A 13,041-nucleotide genomic window follows, 5' to 3' on the forward strand; every position below is an offset into this window, starting at 1 on the left:
CAAGAGGTGTTCAGCGTGTCGAAATGTGTTTTCATGACGCGTTGCCTGTTGTGACCGACCCTCCATCTCCAGAGGATGCCCCAACACCACACCCGACCTGGTGACAATAAAATGGTGGTCTGTGAATTAGTTCCGTATTAATTGAAGTTCTGAAAATATTATACAAAAATAATTTAGATTAAATCACATATTAAAGACCTGTGCCAATTATTGTCTGCCCCCCAAATATAGCTTAGGCTACACCATGAGGGATCATACTTACCATCCCTCTAATTTCTTAACTTAACTAGGTCATCTGTTTTTGAACAGGTTCAGTGTTTCCTTGTTCCACGTGACAGGATTCAGGCCATTAAATAATTGGGCCATATATCTCAAAACCTCTAATGCAACTACAGAAACGTCCTCACCTGTATAAAAAAAAACAGGGGTTTAGGCATTAGGGTGTCTCATAAATTCCAAAGATAAACTTCAAATTTATCATTTTGAAATTGTAAAAATCATATACTATAGTTTAGGCTATTTAAATCTTGCTATATGATACTGAAGTGTATCCTGCCTGTGTGTTCCTGTAAACATGCTCTGGAAACATGCGCTCGACTTTTCTTTTAGACAAAGAACTGGAAACTGTCCACCCTGAAATAAAGTCATATCAATATCAAAAAGTGAACTGTATTGGAATAGTAACCTTACATTAAACGTTGTGGTACAGATAGCGAAATAATTGTTTACATTAAATGTGTTATAATGAAGTAAAATAAATGTAGGCCTAATAATGAGATGTATTGAGCATCAAATTGAGTTCACCAAATAGCGGACTGGTGCAAAATTTAGCGGACTGGTGCATAAACTGCGTCAACCTGCACCAATCGGATTCTGCTGTGCTTCATCAGAACAGTCAGGCAGATACTCAACTAGTTCAATAGAACCATGTTTCTTTTTATATCATTTAATTGTAACAGACTTTCGAAATGATTAACAACCGATTATCTTAATCTTGATTCGATACGATTCCTACATTGCTAAAGTTGTCCATCTTCCATAATAATGAGGAAGTTGCCCATCTGATTTAATAAACCGAAGTATCGCTGAACTTGAAGGTATTAAACATTCCTTGTGGTGAAGAAGGCTGCATGGTTCAGGATTTAGCTTCCCTCTATAAGCCCAACTTTTCAGCGGGTGATTCTTAATTATGCTGTTGTGAAATTAATAAGAATGTATTTTGTCTAGCAAGTTAACAGTTTTCATACATGTCTTTGCGGAGAATTGCATTGGAGCAATGCATTTCATGGGGTCAGAAAGCAGTATTTCAGCAGGTAATATTGAATATGAAATACTAATAAAACAGTAGCCTATTTATACAATGTTACAGGGCTCTATCTTAGCAAATGAGGGCCATGGTCAATATTGTGGACATTGCACACCACATGTTTCAGATTCTGTGTAGGGTTAACCAGAAAGTTGTTTCAATAGGCGTGGCACAGCGATCATATTTTCCTCCCACGCTAAGTCTGTTGTGACTTTCTTTTTCTTCCTGACAGCCACCCGAGATGGGACAACTGAGTAGCCTAGCTGTTTGATTCACCATAAATAAACCGTATGATGAGACAGTAAAGAATGTTGATTATAGAAGTTATCCCGGTTTACAGAAAGCACAGCTACTCCTACTGCTCTCTCCTTGTCTGACCACGTGTTCTCGCACACCCCGAGAGCATCTGGTCAGCTGGGTGGTGGCACTGGAATCCTCATCTCTCCCAAGTGGACATTCTCTCTTTCTCCCCTGACCCATCTGTCTATCCCCTCCTTTGAATTGCATGCTGTCACAATCACTAGCCCATTCAAGCTTAAAACCTGTTGGGGATAGGGGGCAGTATTTGCACTGCCGGATAAAAAACGTACCCGATTTAATCTGGTTACTACTCCTGCCCAGTAACTTGAATATGCATATAATTGTTTGATTTGGATAGAAAACACCCTAAAGTTTCTAAAACTGTTTGAATGGTGTCTGTGAGTATAACAGAACTCATTCGGCAGGCCAAAACCTGAGAAGATTCCAAACAGGAAGCGCTCTCTGAGGACCATTTCATGGCCTTCTTGATCATCTCTAACCAAAACAGGGGATCTCTGGCATAACGTGACATTTTCTAACGCTCTCATAGGCTCTCAGAAGGCGCCAGAACGATGAATGGTGGCTTTGCAGGCCATGGCTGAAAAACATTAGCACATTTGGTAAGTGGTCGATCTGAAGACAATGAGACTGGAGGCGCGTCCACGAGCCGACACCATGTTTACTTTCTCTCTCTTTGAACGAAAACAACGACTCCCCGTCGGAATATTATAGCTTTTTTACGAGAGAAATAGCATAACAATTAATTTTAAACAGCGGTTGACATGCTTCGAAGTACGGTAATGGAATATTTAGAATTTTTTTGTCACGAAACGCGTCGGGTGCGTCACCCTTCTTTACCCTTCGGATTGTCTCTTGAACGCACGAACAAAACGCCGCTATTTGGATATAACTATGGATTATTTGGAACCAAACCAACATTTGTTATTGAAGTAGAAGTCCTGGGAGTGCATTCTGACGAAGAACACCAAAGGTAATCAAACTTTTCTAATAGTAAATCGGAGTTTGGTGAGTACCACACTTGGTGGGTGTCAAAATAGCTAGCCTGTGATGGCCGGGCTATCTACTCAGAATATTGCAAAATGTGCTTTCACCGAAAAGCTATTTTAAAATCAGACATAGCGAGTGCATAAAGGAGTTCTGTATCTATAATTCTTAAAATAATTGTTCTGTTTTTTGTGAACGTTTATCGTGAGAAATTTAGTAAATTCACCGGAAGTGTTCGGTGGGAATGCTAGTCACATGCTAGTCACATGCTAATGTAAAAAGCGGGTTTTTGATATAAATATGAACTTGATTGAACAAAACATGCATGTATTGTATAACATAATGTCCTAGGATTGTCATCTGATGAAGATCATCAAAGGTTAGTGCTGCATTTAGCTGTGGTTTGGGTTTATGTGACATGATATGCTAGCTTGAAAAATGGGTGTCTGATTATTTCTGGCTGGGTACTCTGCTGACATAATCTAATGTTTTGCTTTCGTTGTAAAGCCTTTTTGAAATCGGACAGTGTGGTTAGATTAGACGTTCCGCTAGCGGAACACCTGCTCCAATATCCAATGATAGGCATGGCGCGAATTACGAATTCATCAAAAATACAAAAACTTCAATTTTTCAAACATATGACTATTTCACAGCATTTTAAAGACAAGACTCTCCTTTATCTAACCACACTGTCCGATTTCAAAAAGGCTTTACAGCGAAAGCAAAACATTAGATTATGTCAGCAGAGTACCCAGCCAGAAATAATCAGACACCCATTTTTCAAGCTAGCATATAATGTCACAAAAACCCAGAAGACAGCTAAATGCAGCACTAACCTTTGATGATCTTCATCAGATGACACACCTAGGACATTATGTTATACAATACATGCATGTTTTGTTCAATCAAGTTCATATTTATATCAAAAAACAGCTTTTTACATTAGCATGTGACGTTCAGAACTAGCATACCCCCCGCAAACTTCCGGGGAATTTACTAACAATTTACTAAATTACTCATGATAAACGTTCACAAAAAGCATAACAATTATTTTAAGAATTATAGATACAGAACTCCTCTATGCACTCGATATGTCCGATTTTAAAATAGCTTTTTGGTGAAAGCACATTTTGCAATATTCTAAGTACATAGCCCAGCCATCACGGGCTAGCTATTTAGACACCCGGCAAGTTTAGCCTTCACCAAAATCAGATTTACTATTACAAAAGTTTGATTACCTTTGGTGTTCTTCGTCAGAATGCACTCCCAGGACTTCTACTTCAATAACAAATGTTGGTTTGGTTCCAAATAATCCATAGTTATATCCAAATAGTGGCGTTTTGTTCGTGCGTTCAAGACACTATCCGAAAGGGTAAAGAAGGGTGACGAGCACGACGCATTTCGTGACAAAATAATTCTAAATATTCCATTACCGTACTTCGAAGCATGTCAACCGCTGTTTAAAATCAATTTTTATGCAATTTTTCTCGTAAAAAAGCGATAATATTCCGACCGGGAATCTGCGTTTAGGTAAAAAGACAAAAGAAAATAAAGCACGTGGTCGACTCGTGCACGCACCTAAGCCCATTGTCCTCTGATCGGCCACTTGCCAAAAGCGCAAATGTGTTTCAGCCTGGGGCTGCCTCGATGTCATTCAGCTTTTTCCCGGGCTCTGAGAGCCTATGGGAGCCGTAGGAAGTGTCACGTTACAGCAAAGATCCTCAGTCTTCAATAAACAGACAAGAAGAACAAGATCTTGTCAGAGAGGGCACTTCCTGTAAGGAATCTTCTCAGGTTTTTGCCTTCCATATGAGTTCTGTTATACTCACAGACACCATTCAAACAGTTTTAGAAACTTTACGGTGTTTTCTATCCAAAGCCAATAATTATATGCATATTCTAGTTACTGGGCAGGAGTAGTAACCAGATGAAATCGGGTACGTTTTTTATCCGGCCGTGTCAATACTGCCCCCTACCCCCAACAGGTTAAACAGATTAGAAAATTCCAGAAAATGATGTCATGGCTTTAGAAGCTTCTGATAGACTAATTGACATCATTTGAGTCAATTGAAGGTGTACCTGTGGATGGATTTCAAGGCCTACCTTCAAACTCAAACTGCTTGACGTCATGGGAAAATCAAAAGAAATCAGCCAAGACCTAAAAAAAAAACTGTAGACCTTCACAAGTCTGGTTCATCCTTGGGAGCAATTTCCAAACGCCTGAAGGTACCACGTTCATCTGTACAAACAATAGTACGCAAGTATAAACACCATGGGACCACGCAGCCGTCATACCTCTCAGGAAGGAGACACGTTCTGTCTCCTAGAGATTAACCTACTTTGGTGCGAAAAGTGCAAATCAATCCCAGAACAACAGCAAAGGACCTTGTGAAGATGCTAGAGGAAACAGGTACAAAAGTATCTATATCCACAGTAAAACGAGTCCTATATCGACAAAACCTGAAAGGCCGCTCAGCAAGGAAGAAGCCACTGCTCCAAAACTGCCATAAAAAAGCCAGACTACGGTTTGCAACTGCACATGGGGACAAAGTTGGTACTTTTTGGAGAAATGTCCTCTGGTCTGATGAAACAACAATATAACTATTTTGGCCATAATGACCATCGTTATGTTTGGAGGAAAAAGGGGGAGGCTTGCAAGCCGAAGACCACCATCCCAACTGTGAAACACAGGGGTGGCAGCATTATATTGTGGTGGTGCTTTGCTGCAGGAGGGACTGGTGCACTTCACAAAATAGATGGCATCATGAGGTAGGAAAATGATGTGGATATATTGAAGCAACATCTCAAGAAATCAGTCAGGTAGTTAAAGCTTGGTCGCAAATGGCTCTTCCAAATGGACAATGAGCCCAAGCATTCTTCCAAAGTTGTGGCAAAATGGCTTAAGGACAAGAAAGTCAAAGTATTGGAATGGCCATCACAAAGCCCTCACCTCAATCCTGTAGAAGATTTGTGGGCAGAACTGAAAAGGCGTGTGTGAGCAAGGAGGCCTACAAACCTGACTCAATTACATCAGCTCTGTCAAGAGAAATGGGCCAAAATTCACCCAACTTATTGTGGGAAGCTTGTGGAAGGCTACCTGAAACGGTCACCTTCATGACCAAGGGCTTTCCCCCCAGATTGCTCAGTTTGGCCGGGCGGCCAGCCCTCTGAAAAGTCTTGGAATTTCTGTTTTTATTTTTAATTTGCAAAAATGCCTAAACTTGTTTTCACTTTGTCATTGTGGGGTGTTTTTGTAGATCAATGACAATAAAAAAAAAAACAATTTTAGAATAAGGAGTAATGTAACAAAATATGGAAAAAGCCAAGGGGTCTGAATACTTTCCGAATGCGCTCTATCAAATAACCTGACAATGATCCACATGATATGGGTAGAATGGAGGCCTTTCTCAGTCATGAAATACGAAACTAGGTCCCTCTTGGTTCTCATTGGCGAAGACTGAACTAAAGTTAGGGGTCATGTCAGTCTCTCCTATACCACTTTGCCCAACATGTTATTCCCCAGAGGTTGTAAAAACACAATTTGTATGGTGTTATAACTTGTATTATTATTATTATTATTATAGGGCTGTGAAACCCAGAGCTGAATGTCTTCAGACTGAGCATTTGTCACTGGAAATTGCTGATGACATTGAACATAGCTGAGGATTAGGGTATTCCATTCTTTTCAGTCTCTCTTTTCTTCCCTGGAAATGCGTTCCCAAGCAAACTAGACAGATAGCTAACAACTAAGTCTAAAATAAAACTCCTAAGGCTAACATTTCTTGAATGAAAATATTGAAAACGTTTAAATATTGTCTCAGAAACACCTTAGCAGCCCCGTGCTTGACAATTTTTAGTTCAACTTTCCTAACCTTTTTGTCAGTACTGGGAAAGGTTTTGACCACAAGCTGACTGGCCAGTCATTTCTGAGCGCCTTACTGTCCTTCAATAAGACATCTCCCACTTTTACATTTGGCTTTTCTGCGTCTCTGCAGCGTTGTCAGGTACTCCTATCTCCACCTTTTCCAAAAGGTGTCAGCGAGACACTGGACTTGCTTCCACTGTTTTCCATGAAGGTCGTTCATGCTGAAGCATCCAGAAGGGGCTGAGGAAGTGCTGGTCTTTTGTGTCAGTAACATTGAGGGTGTGAGAATGGCAGGCATGTCAGGGTCGGTTGACACTGACACTAGGGGTCTCGCATTGATTATTGCCTTAAATTCAGACATAATAGCGCTCAAGACCTGATGTGTGAGACGAGTGGTGCCCGTTTGAAACAGCATAGCATTTAGGATACGTCTGGCAACCCCAATGATACTCTCCCAAGAACCACCCATATGAGACGAGTGTGGGGGATTAAATATCCAAGTACATCCCTTGTCTGAGAGGTATTTAGTCAGTTCTGAGTCATTTGTTTAGATTCCCAGTTCCCTGCAGGCACCTATAGTTTGAACCTCGATCGGATCGTAGCACTTTTGCTGGACCACGGACAGAGAAAAAACACCTCAGCGCGTTGATGAAGCTGGATGTGGACATGGATTCGATGAGCTCAATATGTCCATGCTCTAGTAGACATACATGTAAAAAGTACCGCCCAGCTCTTGGACTCTGCACTACCACCTCTTATATTTTTTTAATTTCACCTTTATTTAACCAGGTAGGCCAGTTGAGAACAAGTTCTCATTTACAACTGCGACCTGGCCTGACCTCTAGTGCAACGAGTTATGACATTCCATGGTCCAAACACATCAAGTCCAACGCTGGTGAATGGTGGTTCAGATGTGAGTCTGTCTGCTGGCAAGTCAGCCATCTTTTGGTCAAGGAACCTCCTTCTAACGTTGCGGCAGGTGAAACACTTGTGGATGATACCAAAGACAAGACGTTTGCTCCCAATAATCCAGAAGCCTTCTGCTCGAATAGCTCCATCTGAAAAATGATGGCCCTGGTGAGCCACTTGCTCATGATAATGTCTTACCAGCAAAGTGGTGACATGATGTGTCCGTGGGATGATGAGAGGATGTTTTCGTCTTGTGACATGTCGGCAGAGGATAAGCGGCCTCCCACCCTCAGCAACCCATCCTCATCAATCACTGGGTTCAGCTTTTTGAGTGTACTTTGTTTTGGGAACTCTTTTCCTTTTTCAAGGCATTTGAATTCCTCTTTGAAGGCTTCATGTTGCACATAGTGAAAGATTGCTGTTGTGGCTTATGACAACTCACTTGTACTGCATGGTTTATTACAGTCATGTCAGCCTCTGCGGTTGGTGTTGTCCGCGCCTTCATGGAAGGATCTGGCAACATGAATGAGTCGTGCTGTGGCTCGATTGAGAGCTTTCCAGCTTGAGAACCTCAAAGCGATGAGAGCCAAGTTGAGCTCCAGTAACCTTAATGGTGAAGGCTGTGACATCTGGTCGAATCTCTGCATCTGCAGGAGGCTCTACAAGGTCAAAATTGATGGTCTCAGGCTCACTTGAGTTTGCTTGGGTCAGGAAAGGTGGAACTGAGAACCAACTGGTGTGCTTTAAGAGCGCAGCTAGTATGGGCCTGGTTGCGTGGTCTGCTGGATTGCTGTCAGTGTTTACATAACAACACTGATCTGGATGGGTAGACTTCCTGATGTGAGTTACCCTTTTGGCAACAAACACATAGAATCTTTTGGTGACAATGTGGATGTAACCGAGAACTATCTTACTGTCTGTGTTACAGCAATGTCCATTTAGTCTCTGATCATTTCATACATCTCAACAGCTAGCACAGCCACACACAGTTCTTGGCGTGGGATAGTGTGGGCCGGTCGAGGGGCCAATTTTGATTTCCCCATGACACTCACTGTGGTCAGAAGAGAGTTCTCTGATTAACCTCACTAGGGTACGTGGGATGCTAGCGTCCCACCTGGCCAACATCCAGTGAAATTGCAGAGCGCCATATTCAAAAACAGAAATACTCATTATAAAAATTCATAAAACATACAAGTGTTATACATAGGTTTAAAGATTAACTTCTTGTTAATCCAACCACGGGGTCAGATTTCAAAAAGGCTTTACGGCGAAAGCATACCATGCGATTATCTGAGAACAGCGCCCAGCGGACAAATCATTACAAACAGTAACCTCCAAGCAGAAGAGTCAGAAATAGAGATAAAATTAATCACTTACCTTTGATGATCTTCATATGGTTGCACTCAGAAGACATTCATTTACTCAATAAATGTTTGTTTTGATCGATAAAGTCTCTCTTTACATCCAAAAACCTTGTTTTGTTTGCGCGGTTTGTTCAGTAATCCACAGGCTCAAACGTAGTCACAACAGGCAGATGAAAAATTCAAATAGTATCCATAAAGTTCGTAGAAACATGTCAAACAATGTTTATAATCAATCCTAAGGTTGTTTTTAGCCTAAACAATCGATATAAAAGGTAAACAAGAAAGGCGCGCTCTCGGTCTCGCGCATGAAAAATCTCTAGGCCACTGTAGTGTCCATTTATTCAGAGTGCTCTTACTCCCTCATTTTTCAGAATAAAAGCCTGAAACAATTTCTAAAGACTGTTGACATCTAGTGGAAGGCATATGAAGTGCAATTAGAGTCCTAAGTCAATGGATACTGTAAAGGCATTCAATAGAAAACTACAAAAATAAAGAAATCCTACTTCCTGGATGGATTTTTCTCTGGTTTTCGCCTGCCAAATCAGTTCTGTTATTCTCACAGACATTAGTTCAACAGTTTTGGAAACTTTATAGTGTTTTCTATCCAAATCTACCAATTATATGTAGATCCTAGCTTCTGGGCCTGAGTAGCAGGCAGTTTTCTTTGGGCATGCTTTTCATCCGGAGGTGAAAATAGTGCCCCCAACCCTAGAGAAGTTAAGGCTTTACCTTGCATTGTTATTGGAGCCACGAACCCAAGGGGTCATAAAGACTACTCACTGTGGACAGGATGCCTCTCTGCGTAAATGGCTTCTCATTGTAGGACACCTGGAATGTGAAGCTGTCTGTTTCCAGGTTCCAGGAAAGTCCCAGGCTCTGTTGAAAGGTGGAGAGAATCCACTCCGAGGTCCAGGTCTTTTAAGTCTTTAGTATGGTACTTCATGGGGAAGTCTTCCATAACTATTTTGCTATTGGATGCAATCTTGTGTAGTTTCATGTTGGACTCCGCTTACATTGCTTGTGTTTTTCTTAGAATGTTGATAGCTTCTTCTATAGTAGCTACTGATGTCAGTCCATCATCGACGTAAAAGATCCTCACTACATATTGCTTGGGTTTTGACCCATGTTCCTTCTCACCCTGTAGAGCTACTCATCTCATGCAGTAGATGGCTACGGCTGGTGAGGGGCTGTTCCCAAATACATGCACTTTCATCCTGTACTCAGTTATGTTCCTATCTGGGTTGTTGTCTACCAGAGAAACCTTAAGTAACCTCTGTGATCCTCACGTACTCCAAAACAGTTAAACAGTTGTTGCACATCTGCCGTTAGTGCCACTAACTCCTTGACACTTAGCACTGGAGTCAAACACCACTCTTACATGTTCAGGTTATTGTAGATGGTAAACTCCAAGTATGGGCAGATACCAGCGTTCTTTGTCTCCCTCTAGTGGCGGAGAATATTTGATTTGGTCGTTATCCAGCATCTTTTGCATGAAGAATAAAATGACGTTTCATGTCAGGCTTTTGGTCTAAAGTCCTGCGAAGTGATTTGAGACGGTTCATGGCCTGCATGGCCTATTGTCTGGCATCATGTCACAGTCTATCAGAGTAGGGAGAGTGAGCTGCATGTGTCCGTCTATAGACTCCACCATGAAGTTCTTCTGTCTGAAGTCTCTGTTACCCCAGAACAGGTCTTCATGGTGTATGGAGCAGAGCTGTCATTGATTTTGAAGAGATTCAAAAACTGTCTTGGCCAGAGATTTGTTGCTCTGTTCATCAAGCACTACATACATTTTGACAACTTTCTCTCTTTTCCCAGCTGGATAAGCTTTGACTAGGAATAGTTTAACACTTTTTTGGTTACTAGATGATTCTATATGTGTTATTTCAAAGTTTTGTTGTCTTCACTATTATTCTACAATGTAGAAAATAGTAAAAATAAAGAAAAACCCTTATTAAAGAATAAATAAAGAAAATTATAGCCCTAAGAAGTTAAAGAATACATATATAAAGAAAATTGTGTAATGTAGTCTCCACGAACTATGAAATGCATTATGAAGAAAATTGTATAGTCCTACGGTTACCTACATGAAAAAAAGGGGTCTTTCTGACTCCAAATACAACAGTACTCTGAAGATTTAAGAGAAAACAAGCATAGAAAACAGTATTGGCATTAATACAAGTAAAAAAAACAATCTAAGGTTTCTATTATAATATAATTATTTTGGTGACAACCTGGTTGATTAACAATGTCTGGTTGTTATCACGTTTGGTTTATTATATAAATATACTGCTCAAAAAAATAAAGGGAACACTTAAACAACACATCCTAGATCTGAATGAAAGAAATAATCTTATTAAATACTTTTTTCTTTACATAGTTGAATGTGCTGACAACAAAAATCACACAAAAATAATCAATGGAAATCCAATTTATCAACCCATGGAGGTCTGGATTTGGAGTCACACTCAAAATTAAAGTGGAAAACCACACTACAAGCTGATCCAACTTTGATGTAATGTCCTTAAAACAAGTCAAAATGAGGCTCAGTAGTGTGTGTGGCCTCCACGTGCCTGTATGACCTCCCTACAACGCCTGGGCATGCTCCTGATGAGGTGGCAGATGGTCTCCTGAGGGATCTCCTCCCAGACCTGGACTAAAGCATCCGCCAACTCCTGGACAGTCTGTGGTGCAACGTGGCGTTGGTGGATGGAGCGAGACATGATGTCCCAGATGTGCTCAATTGGATTCAGGTCTGGGGAACGGGCGGGCCAGTCCATAGCATCAATGCCTTCCTCTTGCAGGAACTGCTGACACACTCCAGCCACATGAGGTCTAGCATTGTCTTGCATTAGGAGGAACCCAGGGCCAACCGCACCAGCATATGGTCTCACAAGGGGTCTGAGGATCTCATCTCGGTACCTAATGGCAGTCAGGCTACCTCTGGCGAGCACATGGAGGGCTGTGCGGCCCCCCAAAGAAATGCCACCCCACACCATGACTGACCCACCGCCAAACCGGTCATGCTGGAGGATGTTGCAGGCAGCAGAACGTTCTCCACGGCGTCTCCAGACTCTGTCACGTCTGTCGCGTGCTCAGTGTGAACCTGCTTTCATCTGTGAAGAGCACAGGGCGCCAGTGGCGAATTTGCCAATCTTGGTGTTCTCTGGCAAATGCCAAACGTCCTGCACGGTGTTGGGCTGTAAGCACAACCACCACCTGTGGACGTCGGGCCCTCATACCACCCTCATGGAGTCTGTTTCTGACCGTTTGAGCAGACACATGCACATTTGTGGCCTGCTGGAGGTCATTTTGCAGGGCTCTGGCAGTGCTTCTCCTGCTCCTCCTTGCACAAAGGCGGAGGTAGCGGTCCTGCTGCTGGGTTGTTGCCCTCCTACGGCCTCCTCCACGTCTCCTGATGTACTGGCCTGTCTCCTGGTAGCGCCTCCATGCTCTGGACACTACGCTGACAGACACAGCAAACCTTCTTGCCACAGCTCGCATTGATGTGCCATCCTGGATGAGCTGCACTACCTGAGCCACTTGTGTGGGTTGTAGACTCCGTCTCATGCTACCACGAGAGTGAAAGCACCGCCAGCATTCAAAAGTGACCAAAACATCAGCCAGGAAGCATAGGAACTGAGAAGTGGTCTGTGGTCCCCACCTGCAGAACCACTCCTTTATTGGGGGTGTCTTGCTAATTGCCTATAATTTCCACCTGTTGTCTATTCCATTTGCACAACAGCATGTGAAATGTATTGTCAATCAGTGTTGCTTCCTAAGTGGACAGTTTGATTTCACAGAAGTGTGATTGACTTGGAGTTACATTGTGTTGTTTAAGTGTTTCCTTTATATTTTTGAGCAGTGTATATATGAGACATAAAAAAGGCAGTTGCTCATCAAGCATTGCTCAAATAACTTTCAAAAGATTGTTCCAAAGTTTGACCCCGAAAAAGTTTGTTCCTAATGAATGAAATCGTACAAAAATGTGTGTATTTTCCTACGTATTAAGTAGCACAAAATGTGTATCTTTTCACACAAATTAAGCCACACAAAAACGCACAAAAATGCTTGAAATATGCAAAATACTTTTCGTACATATTTGCACGAATTGAGTGTGAGATTGTGTTGCAACACAACAAACCAATGTGCCAACGTGTTTTACACCATTGGTTGAAACAATGCAAATATTATCAACCACTGTATATCTTCAAAATGTAGATAAAACTAGAATTGTGATTTCATGGATCATCCTTCCTTGCATCTATAGTTCTGTGACAGTGGTTATTTGT

This window comes from Salmo salar, chromosome ssa03, assembly GCF_905237065.1.
Source record: "Salmo salar chromosome ssa03, Ssal_v3.1, whole genome shotgun sequence".
Taxonomy (NCBI): domain Eukaryota; kingdom Metazoa; phylum Chordata; class Actinopteri; order Salmoniformes; family Salmonidae; genus Salmo; species Salmo salar.